We start from the raw sequence: 16,902 nt of genomic DNA on the forward strand, positions 1-16,902 counted from the left end.
CTTTAAGAACCGATGGCCGGGGGAGATGTCACCCTGGCAATGCAGGTTCCCATTGTGGTGAGTGAAGCATTTCCTTCCCATTCATTCAGCAGTTTCTTGAGCACCTACTTGTTCTGGGCCAGGTCACCTGCCGGATCCTGGACCTACAAAGATGAACCAGAAACAGGGGCAGCCCTCAGGGAGCTCACTGGCCAGGGGGAGAGCAGACTTCTAAACAGAAAATTACCAAACCCCGGGCATGCTTGCTGGTGAAGGAGGCCTGTACAGACCATCAAAATGGCTAGTGTTAATCAGGGCTTGCTATGCTCTTCCCTTCCCATCTACCAGTTTCCTAATAATAAGAGTGGGTGTATTTTGAAAACTTGCCACAGGTCGGGCACAGGTGTAAACCCTTTACACACATTATCTCTTTTAGACGGAGCAACTTTATTAAAGTGGAGTGACACTTGAAGAGACAATAAAGTCGATTGTTTAGGAGCACAGGTTCTGGAGTCAGATGGTCAGAGAGTGAAGTCCTGGGCCACTCTTTATCCGCTGTGTGATCCTGGCCAAGTCACTGTACCACTCTGAGCCTCAGTGGCCTCATCTATAAAAAGGGCATAATAGGGGTCCACCTCAAAAGGCTTTTGTGGAGGTTAAGTGCATAAAAGGTTTAGCGCGAAGCCTTGTCTGTAAGAAACACTTAGTAAAGATTAGCTGCCGTTATAATTTTTATTAATGTGATCATTATTCGTATTTATTTAACACTGTTGAGCCAGGAACAGTGTAGGCCCCCCGGGTTTACAGAGCTGAATGTTTAAGCCAGTGGGCATCCTCGACTGGAAGGAATGTAGTGTTTCTATTCATCAACAACGGTGAGCTGCTGTTAAGGCATCTCTCATTCATAGATTTAATATTTGGCCTAGCTGGAAAAGCAGATTTCTGGCTGTTTCAGTTACCTAACAAACCACCCCAAAACTTAGTGGCTTAAACCAACAGCATTTTATTATTTCTAACAATTCTGTGGGTTAACTGGGTGATACAGAAGCTTCTCGTGTTCTAAGTTGAACTCTGGGGAGGTGAGAAGGTCCGAAGAGGCTTCACTCACGTGCCTGTCGGCCAGGAGATCTGCGGGGATGGTTGGCCGCGGCCTCAGCTCTCTCCAGCAGCCTTCTCCACTTGGCTAGGTTGGGCTGCTCAAAGCATGGCACCTGCCGGCAGTTGGACCTTTTTCCCTGCGGCTAGCTTCCTTCAGTCTTTTTTGTGTATATGTACAGAAAGGAAGTAAGAGATTATATAGGAAAAAATCATTATGATTTTACTTTGGCCCTGTTTGAACAAATACTGGGTGTTTGAGACTTGTAATCAAGAAGGCCTTAAATACTCTTTAGCAGACGACTGAAGTCTTGCCCAGGTAACGAAGGAAACCACCGTTATGGTTCTGAAAGTACCCACACCTTGGGTAGGGCAGCTCTGGGAGCCTCCTGGGGCTTCCTGTTTGAGCAGGGGTTGGGGCTGCGGGATGCTGTACCTTATGACTTTACAATATAATTGATGTAATAGCCACAGTATGAGGGCCTGGGTCTCACCTCTATGCCTTACTGGGGTGGTATTTGGGAGGCAGGCATTATCATACCGTGATTGACAGCAAGAACAGTGAGTTCCTGTGACCCACTTTCTGCTTTAGCTGTGTCAGCTTGGGCAGATCACTCACTCACTCTGTTCAGTTTCTTCATCTGGAAGATGGCGTAAGAATAGGAAATGCTTCGTAGGACTGATGTGAGGATTAGATGAGATAGTACACATAAAACATTTTAGCCCAGCACCTGGCGTAATGAGTATTATATTCAATGATTTTATTATTTTTATTATTTTAATCATCACCATTCTTACTAGGCTTTCATATAAGATTTTCTCATTCATTTTTTCTTTAAAAGCTGCTACTCTGTGAGGTACGTGGGATTATTCCTATTTTACAGATGATAAAACTGAAAATCAGAGAGGTTAAGTAACCTATCCAGTGTGGCACAGCTCATAAATGATAGAACTAGCAATCAAACTCTGTTCCTTCTGACTCTTGTTCTTTTTATTTCACCACACAGATCGACTTCACGAATATTCTTAACCTAATGGTAGGGGCCTGGATGTCAGTTTGGGTGGTTCTTTGTTGTCTTCCTTGGGCATTTTTGTCTAAATGATGTGAATGTGATAACTGCTCCATTTAGGCTATAAGTCGCCTTTAGACAGGGACACAGGTCATCTTTTTTATGACCCAATGTCCTGCATGATGTAGGTGTTCAGTTAACGTCACTAGTACCGATAATGGATTATGAGGCTTGTCTGATTTACTTTGTGATTGTTAATTAAATTTGGCTAACTTCGAAAAGAAGCGATAATGAATGGATGCCTTGTTTTTTTAACTCATTCAGAGTCTTTTGGCCATTGCAGTGCAGAAGAGATTTAATTTTAGAGAATTAGCTTGCTGAAGCAATCTAAATTCCTTTTCTTGAGATCAGAAAGTGTGTGGGATGGCCTCGCGTATTGGTCCTGGTGGTGGATCGTGCGGGGAAGGTAGAGCTGTATGAGTCTGTGCCTAAGGGGCTCAAAGGCCTGTGAATATCTGGGTTTGCATAGAGCATGTGGAGGCTGAAGAGGTATTACTCTGGGTATGATTTGCTTGGCCAATTAGAATTTAAGTGTATGCCAGTGGTGGGTGAAAAAAAATGAGAGGAATCTATTGCAGATATAAAGAGACCTAAGAGACCTATAAACAAAATACAATATGTGGTCGTATTTGGATCCTTAGTTGAACAAACCAGCTATAAAAAGACATTATTGAGACAGTTGGGGAAAATTGAGCTTGGACTGGGTATTAGATTATATTAAGAATTACCATTAGGAGCCAGTCTGGTGGCGTAGCAGTTAAGTGCGAGCGCTCTGCTTTGGGGGCCTGGGGTTTGCGGGTTCGGATCTTGGGCGCGCACCGATGCACCACTTGTCACGCCATGCTGTGGCGGTGTCCCATATAAAGTAGAGGAAGATGGGCATGGATGTTAACCCAGGGCCAATCTTCCTCAGCAAAAAGAGGAGGATTGGCATCGGATGTTAGCTCAGGGCTAATCTCCCTCACAAAAAAAAAAAAGAATTACCGTTATATTAAGAATTACTAGGGGGCTGGCCCAGTGGCGTAGTGGTTAAGATCAGGCACTCCGCTTTGGCAGCCCGGGGTTCCCCGGTTCAAATCCCGGGCACAGACCTACACACCACTCATCAAGCCACGCTGTAGCGGCATCCCATGTACAAAGTGGAGGAGGATGGGCACAGATGTTAGCTCAGGGCCAATCTTCCTCACCAAAAAAAAAAAAAAAAGAATCACTATTAATTTTGTTGGATGTGATAGTGGTGTCACAGTTTTGTTCAAAGGAGAAGGGCTTCATCTAATGGAAACAAACGAGCATTTATGGGTGAAGTGGTTTGACATGTGAGATCTGCCTTCAAATGCTGCAACAAACAATAAACGACAAATTGGGAAGAAGGATAAATGGGAAGAAAATGGCAGAATATTGTACTTGTTGAAGCTGGTTACTGGGGACATGGTGGTTTATACTGATCTTTCTATTTTTGCATATGTTTGAAAATTTCCATAATAAAAAGTTTAAAAAAATGAGATGAAAGTTTCACCTATGATCAAACATCCGCACAAAGAGTTGGAAAACTGGATTTCAGTTCTGAAGTCGGCTGCAAAGTTATTGGAAGATGCATTTAGCTTCAAAAGACAGACTCATAGAATATTTTAGTATTTGGAGAACAGTGTATTTCTGTTCAAATGTTTTTAAGAGGTGTCTATGAAAGAAGTTGGAAGACGGCATACTTGTATTGATGAGAAAAGCTAGGTGTCAACAAATGATATCTGGACCTTTGTTGAAAATAGGAGTAGCTAAGTCAGAGGAATATGGGTAGACTCTTCGAATCTTAATGTTGGAAGGAGCAGTATATGTTCAAGCTTGAATAAAAGACATCCTCCTGGGCCGGCTCCGTGGCTTAGTGGTTAAGTGCGCGCGCTCTGATGCTGGCGGCCCGGGTTCGGATCCTGGGCGCGCCCCAAGGTACCACTTCTCCGTCCAACCCGAGGCCGAGTCCCACGTACAGCAACTAGAAGGATGTGAACCTATGACATACAACTATCTACTGGGGCTTTGGGGGGAAAAAAATGAATAAATAAAATCTTTAAAAAAAAAAAAAAAAAGACATCCTCCAAAGCAAAAAGCATTCCATTTCACCTGCCCACTTTGTTCCAGGTTTGTAAAAATGTTCTGCTCAAGACCACAACCAAGCTGTGCCCCTAAAGCAGAGACAGTATATTAATTTGAGCCCAACACCAAACCATTGAACTTTTTCTTTGAACTATAATATAAACTTGAATCAAAGATCGTCATTTTTTTTTTTTTAAATAAAAACCTCCCTGTTAAGTGAGTTAGTTTCAACAGGAACAGGAGCTTGCGTATGCTAATACTTGGGAAATAGAACTAAATCCAGACATCAAACTATTCTTTAAATCAGAGGTGGACAAATGTTTTCCTGTAAAGGATCAGACAGCACATATTGTAGGCTGCAGGCCTGAAGGTCTGGTGCGACCACTCAGGTCTGCCATGGCGGCCTGGCAGCAGACACAGACACACGTAAATGAGTGGGCACGGCTGTTTCCTAATAAAACTTTATTTACAGACACAGGCGGTGGGCTGGATTTGGCCCACGGGCTGTAGTTTGCCAAGCCCTGTTCTAAATCAGCCTTGACTTCGTTCTGTTAGGGCCCGTAAGCCTGTCACTTAGCAGAGCCGGGCTCCTAGGCTGTCTTTCCCACGAGGGTCAGGTGGAGGAGCTGAGCTTTTGGCTAGCACAGCCTCTGCTTGACAAGTTGCTCAAACTTCGCGTCTCATTTTTCCTGTTGGTGTGTTGGGGGTGAAAACACGTACGTATTTCCTCCCACCGGGATGAGGGTGGCAAGGAAGAAAAGAGTCAGAGTGGGGGAAGCAGAATCAACTTTGCTTCCCCTCTGATAACCGTAATGCGTTTTACTTTCGTTGCTCTGTATTTTCCATTTCCTGTGAGACCAACATATGAACATCAGAGATTCCCTGAAATTGTCTCTGTTTAAAAAGAGAGTTTTAAATGGCTTTCTACGTCACAAATTAAGATCTTTTAAATAGAAATTTTGCAACAAAACCTGGCTAATGAAAGAGAAAATGGTTTTGACCTTCGAAACAGCATTTACTCTTAACTCTGATGGGAAAAAAGAGATGAGGGCAAGTGGTTGCTTTTCATGTTTGGAAAGTCGTTTACCCATGTAGGAAATGTTTCTCCAGCTCCTCCATGGTGCCAGCCTGTAGGAGGCACTGGGGATAGAGGGATGAATAAACCTTGGGCTGCACCCCAGAGGTGCTCCCACCCAGAGGGGAGGCGCATGCCTAGAGATGGTGCAGAATGCAGCCTGTCTAGGGCTCAGGCAGAAGAGTGAACCAGGAGCTGGGTGTTTAGAAGGCTGAGTGACCCTGTCTGCCAAGGGTAGGAGGGGAGGTGCCATCTGAGTTGGGTCAGGTCAGGGAAGGCGATGGGCATTCCAGGCAGAGGGACCTGTGTGTGCAAAGGTAGAGTTGCGGTAAGAAGGTCGCAGACTTGGGAACAAGGGGTGTATGGGAGGGGAGGAGTGGGTTGAGACTGGGGAGATGGACTTGGGGGCCATCAGTGCAGAATCTGCTTCAACAGCCACAGGGTTTCGACTTAACCCAAGAGGCAGGAGGGAGTGCCTGGATGTTTTGCTGGAACTTATGTCTTAGGAAGGCAACCCAGGCAGTAGTATTTAGGACCATTTATTTAGGACTAATAATGTGCCAAGCTCTGTTGTGAGTGCTTCTAGTATTTTAACTTAACTATAAAAACCCTATGAAGCAGGTATTTTAAACTCCATTTTATTGCCAAGCAAGGCTCATAAGGGGCACAGAAAGGCTGAGTAACTTGCCCAGAACACAGCTGGTGAGTGGCAGGGGTAGGATTCAAACCAGGGAGTCTGGCTGCAGAATTTGTACTCTATTTACTATACTTTGGAGGCCTTGCCACTCATTCATTCATGTATGTGACTAATATTTATTAAGGACCTATTAAGTCCCAGGCATTGCACTAGACCTTATGGACACAGAGGTGAATCACAGAAACATGCTTTCTGCTCTCATGGAGCTCTCAGTCCAGCGACAGAGACAGCCATTAAAAGTCCACATGAATGAGTGAGGTCGGTTCAGGTGTGGCAGGTAAGCTGCAGGACAATGACAAGTGAGTGTGACCAGAACTGTCAGGGCAGGGCTGTTGGGTGGATGGAGGTGCCACTTTACCTCGAATGGCCAGAAAGGGCTTCTCTGGAGCTCTGAGAAGTGCTCTGGAGTGAAGATTAGATAACAAAGTGGAGACACTCCCTTGAAGAGCCAGAGAAAGCATCCTGGGCATAGTGAACAGCAAAGAGCAGAGGTGCTGAGGCAGGATGAGCTCATCATTGTCAAGGACTTGTGTGTCTGGAGCGCAGTGAGTGATGGACACAGGAGTGAGAGAAGTAGGTGGGGCTGTATCATGTGTGGCCCTAAATCCATCACAGAAGGAGTTTCCCTTTCCTTCAAGGAATCATGGGAGCCACTGGAGAATTTTAACCAGGGGAGTGACCAGGGCTGAGTTACATTTTTTTTGTATTGCTGTTTTTTTCAAAAACTCTATTTATTTTTGCTGAGGAAGATTCACCCTGAGGTAACATCTGTTGCCAGTCTTCCTCTTTTTTTTTTGTTTGCTTGAGGAAGATTGTCCCTGAGCTAACATCTGTGCCACTCTTCCTCTATTTTGTATGTGGGTCACTGCCTCAGCATGGCTGACGAGTGGTGTAGGTCCGTGCCTGGGATCCAAACCCGAGAACCTGGGCCACCAAAGCAGAGCACACCAAACTTAACCGCTGTGCCATGGGGCTGGCCCCTGAGTTACGTTTTAAAGAAAGGACAGACTGTGGGGACACAAACTAGAGATGGGAACACCAGTGTGTTCTGGGGATCCAGGCAAGGGCAGTGGGATCTCAATAAGGAGGAGGTAGGCATGAGAGCAGGGAATGGGGTTGATTGATATTTCTGACCAGGAGGGAAGAGTCAACTCACAGACAGGTCCTGGGCGCCCCTCCTTCATGTTCCCTGAACCCTATTTTCACCCTGTGGCAGCCTTTAACACGAATGTGGCCAGATGTCTGTTCTTGCCCATCAGACTGGGTCTTATCCATCTTTGGATCACTATGGTCTAGTATAGCAAATGGCACCTAACAGACATGCAGGAGTATGTATTGAATGAATGAATCAGGCAGTACACTAGGAGCATGCTTTGGGGGATGGGGTAGAGAGGGTGGAGTTCATGTTTTCTGTCTGAGACAGTTACGTTTGAGGCACTTAAAGGAAATCCTGGTGGCACAATCTAGGAGGCCACTGAAAAGCCCCCTTTTAGGGTTCTGGAGCAGAGTGAGGACCAGAGGTTAGATCTGGGAGTTATTAGTGGTGGATGGTAGCTGGAACCAGGGGAGTGGATGAGAGCAGCAGGAGGGGGGTGTTGGAGAAAAGAAGGTAAAGAGTGGGAGCCCTGGGCAGCAGAAGCTTCTAGTAGTGAGCCCTAGAGAACAAATATCCCAGAGGTAAGAAACCAGGGGATCCTTGAAGCCAAGGTTTTGTTTGGGGTGATCGTTCATGCTACTTGCCCCAGAGGGGTTAGATACGATGAGGACTGAAGACAAGCCATGGGCTTTGGTGGTGACCTCAGTGAGAACTTTTTCAGTTTAGCAAGGAGCCTAAGCCAGACCAGAATTAGTTGGGAAGGCACTGGGAGTTGAGGCAATGTCACCTGTAGTCCAGTAGCTCAGTGGTCATTTATTGAGTGACCATTGTATTCCAGGCACTGGCTGGCCATCGGGCACTTTGGGGAATGGTTACTGCCCTTGGGAGCTTACAGCCTAGCATGGAAAAACAGACCCTTTCTTTTTTTGTGTGTGTGAGGAAGATCAGCCCTGAGCTAACATCTATTGCCAATCCTCCTTTTTTTCCCCCAAAGCCCTAGTAGATAGCTGTACGTTATAGTTGCACATCCTTCTAGTTGCTGTATGTGGGATGCTGCCTCAGCATGGCCTAACAAGTGGTGCAGTTGGTGCGCACCCGGGATCCGAACCCAGGCCGCCAGTAGCAGAGCGTGCACACTTAACCGCTAAGCCACGGGGCTGGCTCCCAAAAACAGACCCTTTCAAGAAGAAGCAGCTGGAGGGGTTGGAGGGGTTGAGATCAGTTGCTTTTCTTCTTAGATAGAAGAGCCCAGAACACATTTGTGTTCTTTATGTCTACTCTGAAAACCTTAAAAAAAAATTTTTTTTTTGAATGGCCCAACAATTCCACTCCTGGTTATATGCCCAATGAAACCTGAAAATATGTTCTCAAAAAGACATGGTCATAGTAGCACTATTCTTTTTTTTTTTTTTATTGATATTTTAATGGTTTCTAACATTGTGAAATTTTGGGTTGTACATTTTTGTTTGTCCATCACCCCATATATGACTCCCTTCACCCCTTGTGCCCACCCCCCACCCCCACTGCCCGGGTAACCACAGTCCAGTTTTCTCTGTCCATGTGTTGGTTTATATTCCACATATGAGTGAGATCATACAGTGTTTGTCTTTCTCTTTCTGGCTTATTTCACTTAACATAATACGCTCCAGGCCCATCCATGTTGTTGCAAATGGGACGATTTTGTCTTTTTTTATGGCTGAGTAGTATTCCATTGTATATATATACCACATTTTCTTAATCCAATCGTCAGTCGAGGGACACTTAGGTTGCTTCCACTTCTTGGCTATGGTGAATAATGCTGCAATGAACATAGGGGTGCATAAGCCTCTTTGGATTGTTGATTTCAGGTGCGTTGGATAGATTCCCAGTAGTGGGATGGCTGGATCATAGGGCATCTCTATTTTTAATTCTTTGAGGAATCTCCATACCGTTTTCCATAGAGGCTGCACCAATTTGCATTCCCACCAGCTGTGTATGAGGGTTCCTGTTTCTCCACATCCTCTCCAACATTTGTTGTTTTTTGTCTTGGTGATTATAGCCATTCTAACGGGCGTGAGGTGGTATCTTAGTGTTGTTTTGATTTGCATTTCCCTGATGATTAGTGATGTTGAGCATCTTTTCATGTGCCTATTGGCCATCTGTATATCTTCCTTGGAGAAGTGTCTGTTCATTTCCTCTGCCCATTTTTTGATCGGGTTGTTTGTTTTTTTGTTGTTCAATTGTGTGAGTTCTTTATATATTATGGAGATCAACCCCTTGTCAGATGTATGTTTTGCAAATATTCTCTCCCAGCTGGTTGGTTGTTTGTTCATCTTGATTCTGGTTTCATTTGTCTTATAAAAGCTCTTTAGTCTGATAAAGTCCCACTTGTTTATTTTTTCTTTAGTTTCCCTAGTCTGGGTAGGCATGTCATCCGAAAAGATTCCTTTAAACCCAATGTCAAATAGTGTGTTGCCTATATTTTCTTCTATGAGTTTTATAGTTTCAGGTCTCACCTTCAGGTCTTTGATCCATTTTGAGTTAATTTTTGTGAATGGCGATAGCACATGGTCCACTTTCATTCTTTTGCATGTGGCTGTCCAGTTTTCCCAACACCATTTATTGAAGAGACTTTCCTTTCTCCATTGCATGTCCTTAGCACCTTTGTCGAAAATTAGCTGTCCGTATATGTGTGGTTTTATTTCTGGGCTTTCAATTCTGTTCCATTGATCTGTATGTCTGTTTTTGTACCAGTACCATGCTGTTTTGATTACTATTGCTTTGTAGTATGTTTTGAAGTCAGGAATTGTGATGCCTCCTGCTTTGTTCTTTTTCTTTAGGATTTCTTTAGCTATTCGGGGTCTTTTGTTGCCCCATATAAATTTTAGTATTCTTTTTTCTATTTCTGTGAAGAATGTCATTGGGATTCTGATTGGGATTGCATTGAATCTGTAGATTGCTTTAGGTAATATAGACATTTTAACTATGTTTATTCTTCCAATCCACGTGCATGGGATATCTTTCCATTTCTTTATGTCATCGTAGATTTCCCTCAATAATGTCTTGTAGTTCTCATTGTATAGGTCCTTCACCTCCTTGGTAAGATTTATTCCTAGGTATTTTATTCTTTTTGATGCAATTGTAAATGGTATTATCTTTTTGAGCTCTCTTTCTGTTAGTTCATTATTAGCATATGGAAATGCAACTGATTTTTGTAGATTGATTTTGTACCCTGCAACTTTGCTGTAGTTGTTGATTGTTTCTAACAGTTTTCCAACAGATTCTTTAGGGTTTTCTATATATACAATCATGTCATCTGCAAATAGTGAGAGTTTCACTTCTTCGTTACCTATTTGGATTCCTTTTATTCCTTTTTCTTGCCTAATTGCTCTGGCCAAAACCTCCAGTACTATGTTGAACAGGAGTGGTGAGAGTGGGCAGCCCTGCCTCGTTCCTGTTCTCAGAGGAATGGCTTTCAGTCTTTCCCCGTTGAGTATGATGTTAGCTGTGGGTTTGTCATATATGGCCTTTATTATGTTGAGGTACTTTCCTTCTATTCCCATTTTATTGAGAGTTTTTATCATAAATGGATGTTGTATCTTGTCAAATGCCTTCTCTGCGTCTATTGAGACGATCATGTGGTTTTTATTCTTTGTTTTGTTGATGTGATGTATCACGTTGATTGATTTGCGGATGTTGAACCATCCCTGCGTCTCTGGTATAAATCCCACTTGATCATGGTGTATGATCTTTTTAATATATTGTTGTATTCGGTTTGCCAATATTTTGTTGAGGATTTTTGCATCAATGTTCATCAGCGATATTGGCCTGTAATTTTCTTTCTTTGTATTGTCTTTGTCTGGTTTTGGTATCAGGGTGATGTTGGCCTCATAGAATGATTCAGGAAGTGTTCCATCTTCCTCTATTTTTTGGAATAGTTTGAGGAGGATGGGTATTAAATCTTCTTTGAATGTTTGGTAAAATTCACTGGAGAAGCCATCTGGTCCTGGACTTTTATTTTTTGGGAGGTTTTTGATTACTATTTCAATCTCTTTACTTGTGATTGGTCTATTCAGATTCTCCATTTCTTCTTGGTTCAATTTTGGAAGGTTGTATAAGTCTAAGAATTTATCCATTTCTTCTAGATTGTCCAATTTGTTGGCATATAATTTCTCATAGTATTCTCTTATAATCCTCTGTACTTCCATGGTATCCGTTGTAATTTCTCCTCTTTCATTTCTAATTTTATTTACTTGAGCCTTTTCTCTTTTTTTCTTAGTTAGCCTGGCTAAGGGTTTGTCTATTTTGTTTATCTTCTCGAAGAACCAACTCTTTGTTTCATTAATCCTTTCTACTGTTTTTTTGGTCTCAATATCATTTATTTCTGCTCTGATTTTTATTATTTCTCTCCTTCTGCTGGCTTTGGGCTTTGTTTGTTCTTCTTTTTCTAGTTCTGTTAGGTGTAATTTAAGGTTGCCTATTAGGGCTTTTTCTTGTTTGTTAAGGTGGGCTTGTATCGCTATGAGTTTCCCTCTCAGGACCGCTTTTGCTGCGTCCCATATGGTTTGATATGGCATGTTATCATTTTCGTTTGTTTCCAGATAGTTTTTGATTTCTCCTTTAATTTCATCAATGATCCATTGGTTGTTCAGTAGCATGTTGTTTAATCTCCACATTTTTGTCACTTTCCCAGTTTTTTTTTCCTGGTTCATTTCCAGTTTCATAGCCTTATGGTCTGAAAAGATGCTTGTTATGATTTCAATCTTCTTAAATTTATTGAGGCTTGCTTTGTTTCCCAACATATGGTCTATCCTAGAGAATGTTCCATGCGCGCTTGAGAAGAATGTGTAGTCAGCTGTTTTTGGGTGGAGTGCTCTGTATATGTCTACTAGGTCCATCTCGTCCAGTTTTTCATTTAAGTCTAATATTTCTTTATTAACTTTTTGTCTGGATGATCTATCCATTGCTGTAAGTGGGGTGTTAAGATCCCCTACTATTATTGTGTTGTTGTTGATTTCTCCTTTTAGGTTTGTTAATAGTTGTTTTATGTACATTGGTGCTCCTATGTTGGGTGCATATATATTTATAAGTGATATGTCTTCTTGATGGAGTGTCCCTTTTATCATTATATATTTCCCTTCTTTGTCTTTCTTAACCTGTTTTATCTTGAAGTCTACTTTGTCTGATATGAGTATGGCAACACCTGCTTTCTTTTGTTTGCCATTAGCTTGGAGTATTGTCTTCCATCCTTTCACTCTGAGCCTGTGCTTGTCTTTAGTGCTAAGATGTGTTTCCTGAAGGCAGCATATTGTTGGGTCTTGCTTTTTAATCCATCCTGCCACTCTGTATCTTTTGATTGGAGAGTTCAATCCATTTACATTTAGGGTAATTATTGAAATATGAGGGTTGAATGTTGCTGTTTTGTCACTTATTTTCTGGTTCTTTTGCATTTCCTTTGTTTCTTGTCCCATTTGTTTTGGACTGCCAATTCAGTTTGGTTGTTCTGTCTTATGATTCTTCTAGTTTTCTCTTTGTTTATCATATGTGGTTTTAATTTGATTATTTGTTTAGTGGTTACCTTGAGGTTTGGGCGAAAAATCTCCTGTATGAGATAGTCCATTATCTGATAGCCTCCTATTTCCTTATACTAAGTCAATTCAGTCACTTTCCTCTTCCCCTTCTAAGTTGCTCTTGTTATACCTTATTCTATCTTGTGTTGTGGCTGTGTGTTTACAGTGATGAGGTTAAATTTATTTTTGGTGAATTTCTTCCTTTGATCTTTGAGTTTAGTATTTAAGTGGTTGCTAACCTATTCCGGTAAAGATCTACTATTTTTCTGATTTTGTCTACCTACTTTTCTCCTTACTCCAAGCTTTGTGTTCCCTTTCTCTTCTTGTTTTCAGGCCTGAGGGCCTTCTTGAGTATTTCTTGTAGTGGCGGTCTCGTGGCCATGAACTCCCTTAGCTTTTGTTTATCTGGGAGAGTTACTATTTCTCCATCATATTTGAAGGATATTTTTGCTGGATAGAGTATTCTTGGCTGAAAGTTTTTGTCTTTTAGTATTTTGAATATATCATTCCAGTCTCTTCTAGCCTGAAAAGTTTCTGTTGAGAAATCCGCTGAGAGCCTGATGGGAGTTCCTTTGTACGTTATTTTTTGTTTTTGTTTAGCTGCCCTTAATATTGTTTCTTTGTCGTTGACCCTGGCTAGCCTTACCACTAGGTGTCGTGGTGAAGGCCTTTGTCTGTTAATATATATAGGCGTCCTGTTGGCTTCGCTTACTGGTATTTCCTGCTCCTTCCCCAGATTTGGGAAATTTTCAGCTATTATTTCCTTGAATAGGCTCTCTGTTCCTCTTTCCCTCTCCTCTCCCTCAGGAATACCTATAATTCTTATGTTACATTTTCTAATAGAGTCCGATATTTCTCGGAGTCTTTCTTCATTTCTTTTTAGTCTTAGTTCTCTCTCTTCTTCCATCTGGAGTATATCTGTATTCCTATCCTCTAAAGTACTAATTCTTTCCTCCATATTGTCAGCTCTGTTCTTTAAAGATTCCAGATTCTCCTTTATCTCCTCCATTGTGTTCTTCATCTCCATCAGCACTGATAGGTTTTTCTTTATGATTTCAATCTCTTTTGTGAAGAAACTCCTAATCTCATTTAATTGTTTGTCTGTGTTGTCTCGTATTTCGTTGAGTGTTTTTATGATAGCTATTTTGAAATCTCTGTCATTTAGTTTATGGATTTCTGTGTCTTCGGGGTTGATTTCTGGGTGCTTGTCATTTTGTTTCTGGTCTGGTGATTTCATATATTTTTGCATTGTGGTTCCTGTGTTGGTTTTGATTTTCCTCATCCTGGAAGTCTCTGGTTGCAATTTCCACCTGCCGCCACTGTCTGGTGGTAAAGGGCTGTGTAGTCTAAGCCCCCTGCGCTCTGCCCCAGTTTTTCTGCTGCGATCCGCAGTTTTGTTTTGTTTTGTTTTGTTTTTTATCCCCACTGCGATCCACGGGTCCAGTCCGGTTTATTCAGGTCTGCCTCGGACCGCTAGATCTGGTCGAGCTGCAGACTCCAGGTTGCGGGGAGGGGGGAGCTCTCTCTTTTGCCCTCTGGGTCCCTGACGTGGGAGGCTTCTCGTTTGCCCCTCTTTATCCGCTCTCTGGGTTGCTCAGATGTTGATGGTAGCCCTGTGGCTCCTCTGAGCCCTCTGAGCCCTCTGTGCGGGAGTTTCCCACTGGCTGAGAGAGCCCGAAGAGCCACAGTTTCCCGCCGAGGGCCGCCCCTCCCCCCTCTCTGGGAGCCGCGCGGACCGGATCGCTGATCTGATGGGGAGGGAGCGGAGTTCTCCTTACCTCTCCCCACTTCCTCCGGGGGCCCAGCACGTTCCGCTCTCAGATGTGCGGCAGTGTGGATCCCTCCGCTCTAGCTTTTCACTGTCTGGGATTCCGTTGTTGGTCTGTGGCTGTTACTTTTGTTGTATCTTGTGGGTGAAGAATTCACGGGAAAGCTCACTCCGCCATGATGCTGACGTCACTCTAGTAGCACTATTCTTAATAGTTGAAAACTAGAACCCACCCAAATGTCCATCATGAGTGCAATGGATTATAAATTGTGGTTATGTTCACACAGTGTAAAACTATGCAGCCATAAGATGAATGATCTAAAACTCTACTCGATAATATGGATGAACTTCACAAACATGATGAGTGAAAGAAGCCAGGCACAAAAGGGTACATACTGCATAATTCTATTTATCCAGAGTGAAAAAACAAGCAGAGCTAATCTAGGCCGTTAGAAGGCAGGAGAGTGTTCATCCTGGGGTAAGATAGTAAGAGGAAGGGAGTATGAGGGGCTTTCTGAGATGCTGGTAAAATTCTCTTTCTTGAGCCAAGTGCTGCTTACACAGGCGTGTTCAGTTTGTGAAAATCCATCAAGTGAAACACTTATTATTTGTACACTTTTCTGTATCAATGTTATTCTTCAGTGTTTTAGGAAAGTATTGATTTTTAAAATCAAAGCACAGGGAGAGCATAACCGTGGACTGAGGGAAGGAGCCAATGAAAAGGGAAAGATGGCAGAGAGCAGAGAGGGTGGAGGACTGTGGGGTTGGATTGTCTCAGACAGGAATGGACCCAGTGCATCTGTGGAGGAGTTTGCTGATTTGCAGGAGGACAGCGACCTTCCTCACAGTTTGGCCAAGGTGGTCCGTAGAGAAGTGACTTGATGTTGGTCAGCATTGCTTGATTGATTCTAATATTTTGAACAGTAGGAAAATAGAGACCCACATGTACCTACATTCACCCCAAAGGTTGTTGGTTTTCTTTTGCAACCTTTTTTTCTTTTCAAATCTGCCTCAAGTCTGACTAGAGAAGTCGCTGCATTGTTAAGTAATATTGTTCCATTCATTAGTACTGTGTAGACTGTAGCACCCCCAGCTCCTCCACCTCTGTCCCCAGCTGGGTGAGCCGGCAGGAAAATTGAGATGTGTAAGATCAAAATGGAGCACATGAGCTGCTTTGAGCTGCAGGGTTCTTTCCTATCAGGTAACCCGAGTATATGTTTCCTGTTGACCATCAGTGTAAAAGTCAGAGTCATAAATAATGACAGGTTTTGGAAGCCGTGATTAAAGCCACAAATGAAAGAAGAATTTCCATGTATGCACGGTGTAGAAAGGACGGCTGCTCATGAATTAAGTTGGTCTTCTCAGCCAGCCCATTGCGTAGCGCTAGTAATAACCATCAGTAGCCCTCACAGATTTGCAATGTAGAACATGCATCGGATGGATCTGCTCATGCAAGAGCTAATAAATCAGCATGGGTCTTGTTAGATAATGGCATTTATATAGAAAAAGTTTCCCTGTGCAACTTGCTGTTGAAATTTAGTTAAGTCAACTTAGGTCCTTACCTGCAGTGTGTGGGGGTCAGTTTCCCCCCAAAAGCCAGTGAAGAATCAAGAGTGTTCTTTACCTTTTAGATGGGTCAGGTTTGTCTAGTCTAGCTGTTGGAAATAGTCCCAATTTAGAAATCTGCATTAGTACTTTAAGCCTGTTAGCAAGAAGAATGGAACCACTTAAATAACATATTAATGGATGGTTTACTCTAGTTCCCCCCTAAATCATTTAAGGCCTTACAAAGACTTAGTTCTTGTTCATCAAAGAGTGACTAATGAGAAGATCTAAAAAATTATCAATTATGTAAGTTCTACCTTAATACATTCTACTGTCTTTTTTTTTTTTTTAATAAAGTACAAATTTTGCAAATAAGGCTAAGCTTCTTGGCCATCATCATCCAATCTTCTAACATTTTGAGATGGACATAGAGTGGGCCACATCGATCATGTCCTCCCAACCAGTGTCCCCTAGTGCAGTGTCAGAGACAGAATATTAGATTGTATGGATAATTGGGCTGGCCCAGGGTGGCATATCTCACACAGAGTTATAGTGACAGGATGACATGTTGAATGGAGAATCGTAAATATTGGGAATGCCTGGAGAACAGTTTCTTAATGAAAATGCTTGCCTAGAGAGATGTGCTGTAAGATTCTGCCTCCGTCTCTACCTCTGTTTGTGTCTGGGCCAATAAAGGTATCTCATTGGGTATGTTTTATTGTGTTTATTTTTTCTCACCTTTCCACTTAAAACCAATTCTAGTGTGGCTGCTCAGTCAGGGCTTGGTGGCTTCGTGTGAAATCTCTGGCTTCCCCAAACCACCCAAAGGCAGCAGACGCTCCATGTGCTTTCCTCTGCTGTGCTCTTCCCTTCATCTGGAATGTTCCTTTTCCCTTTCCCAGAACCTCTCTCTCTTCCCATGTGGAGAATTCCTACTTGA

The 16,902-nt window shown here is 42.7% G+C and overlaps 1 protein-coding gene across 1 annotated transcript in view; it reads left to right on the forward strand.

Annotated features, from left to right (window-relative positions):
• The window catches only part of LOC131418302 (serine/threonine-protein phosphatase 4 regulatory subunit 1-like), an 86,155-nt gene that overhangs the window by 1,179 nt on the left and 68,074 nt on the right, over positions 1–16,902 (forward strand).

This window comes from Diceros bicornis, chromosome 19, assembly GCF_020826845.1.
Source record: "Diceros bicornis minor isolate mBicDic1 chromosome 19, mDicBic1.mat.cur, whole genome shotgun sequence".
In the NCBI taxonomy this organism is placed as follows: Eukaryota; Metazoa; Chordata; class Mammalia; order Perissodactyla; family Rhinocerotidae; genus Diceros; species Diceros bicornis.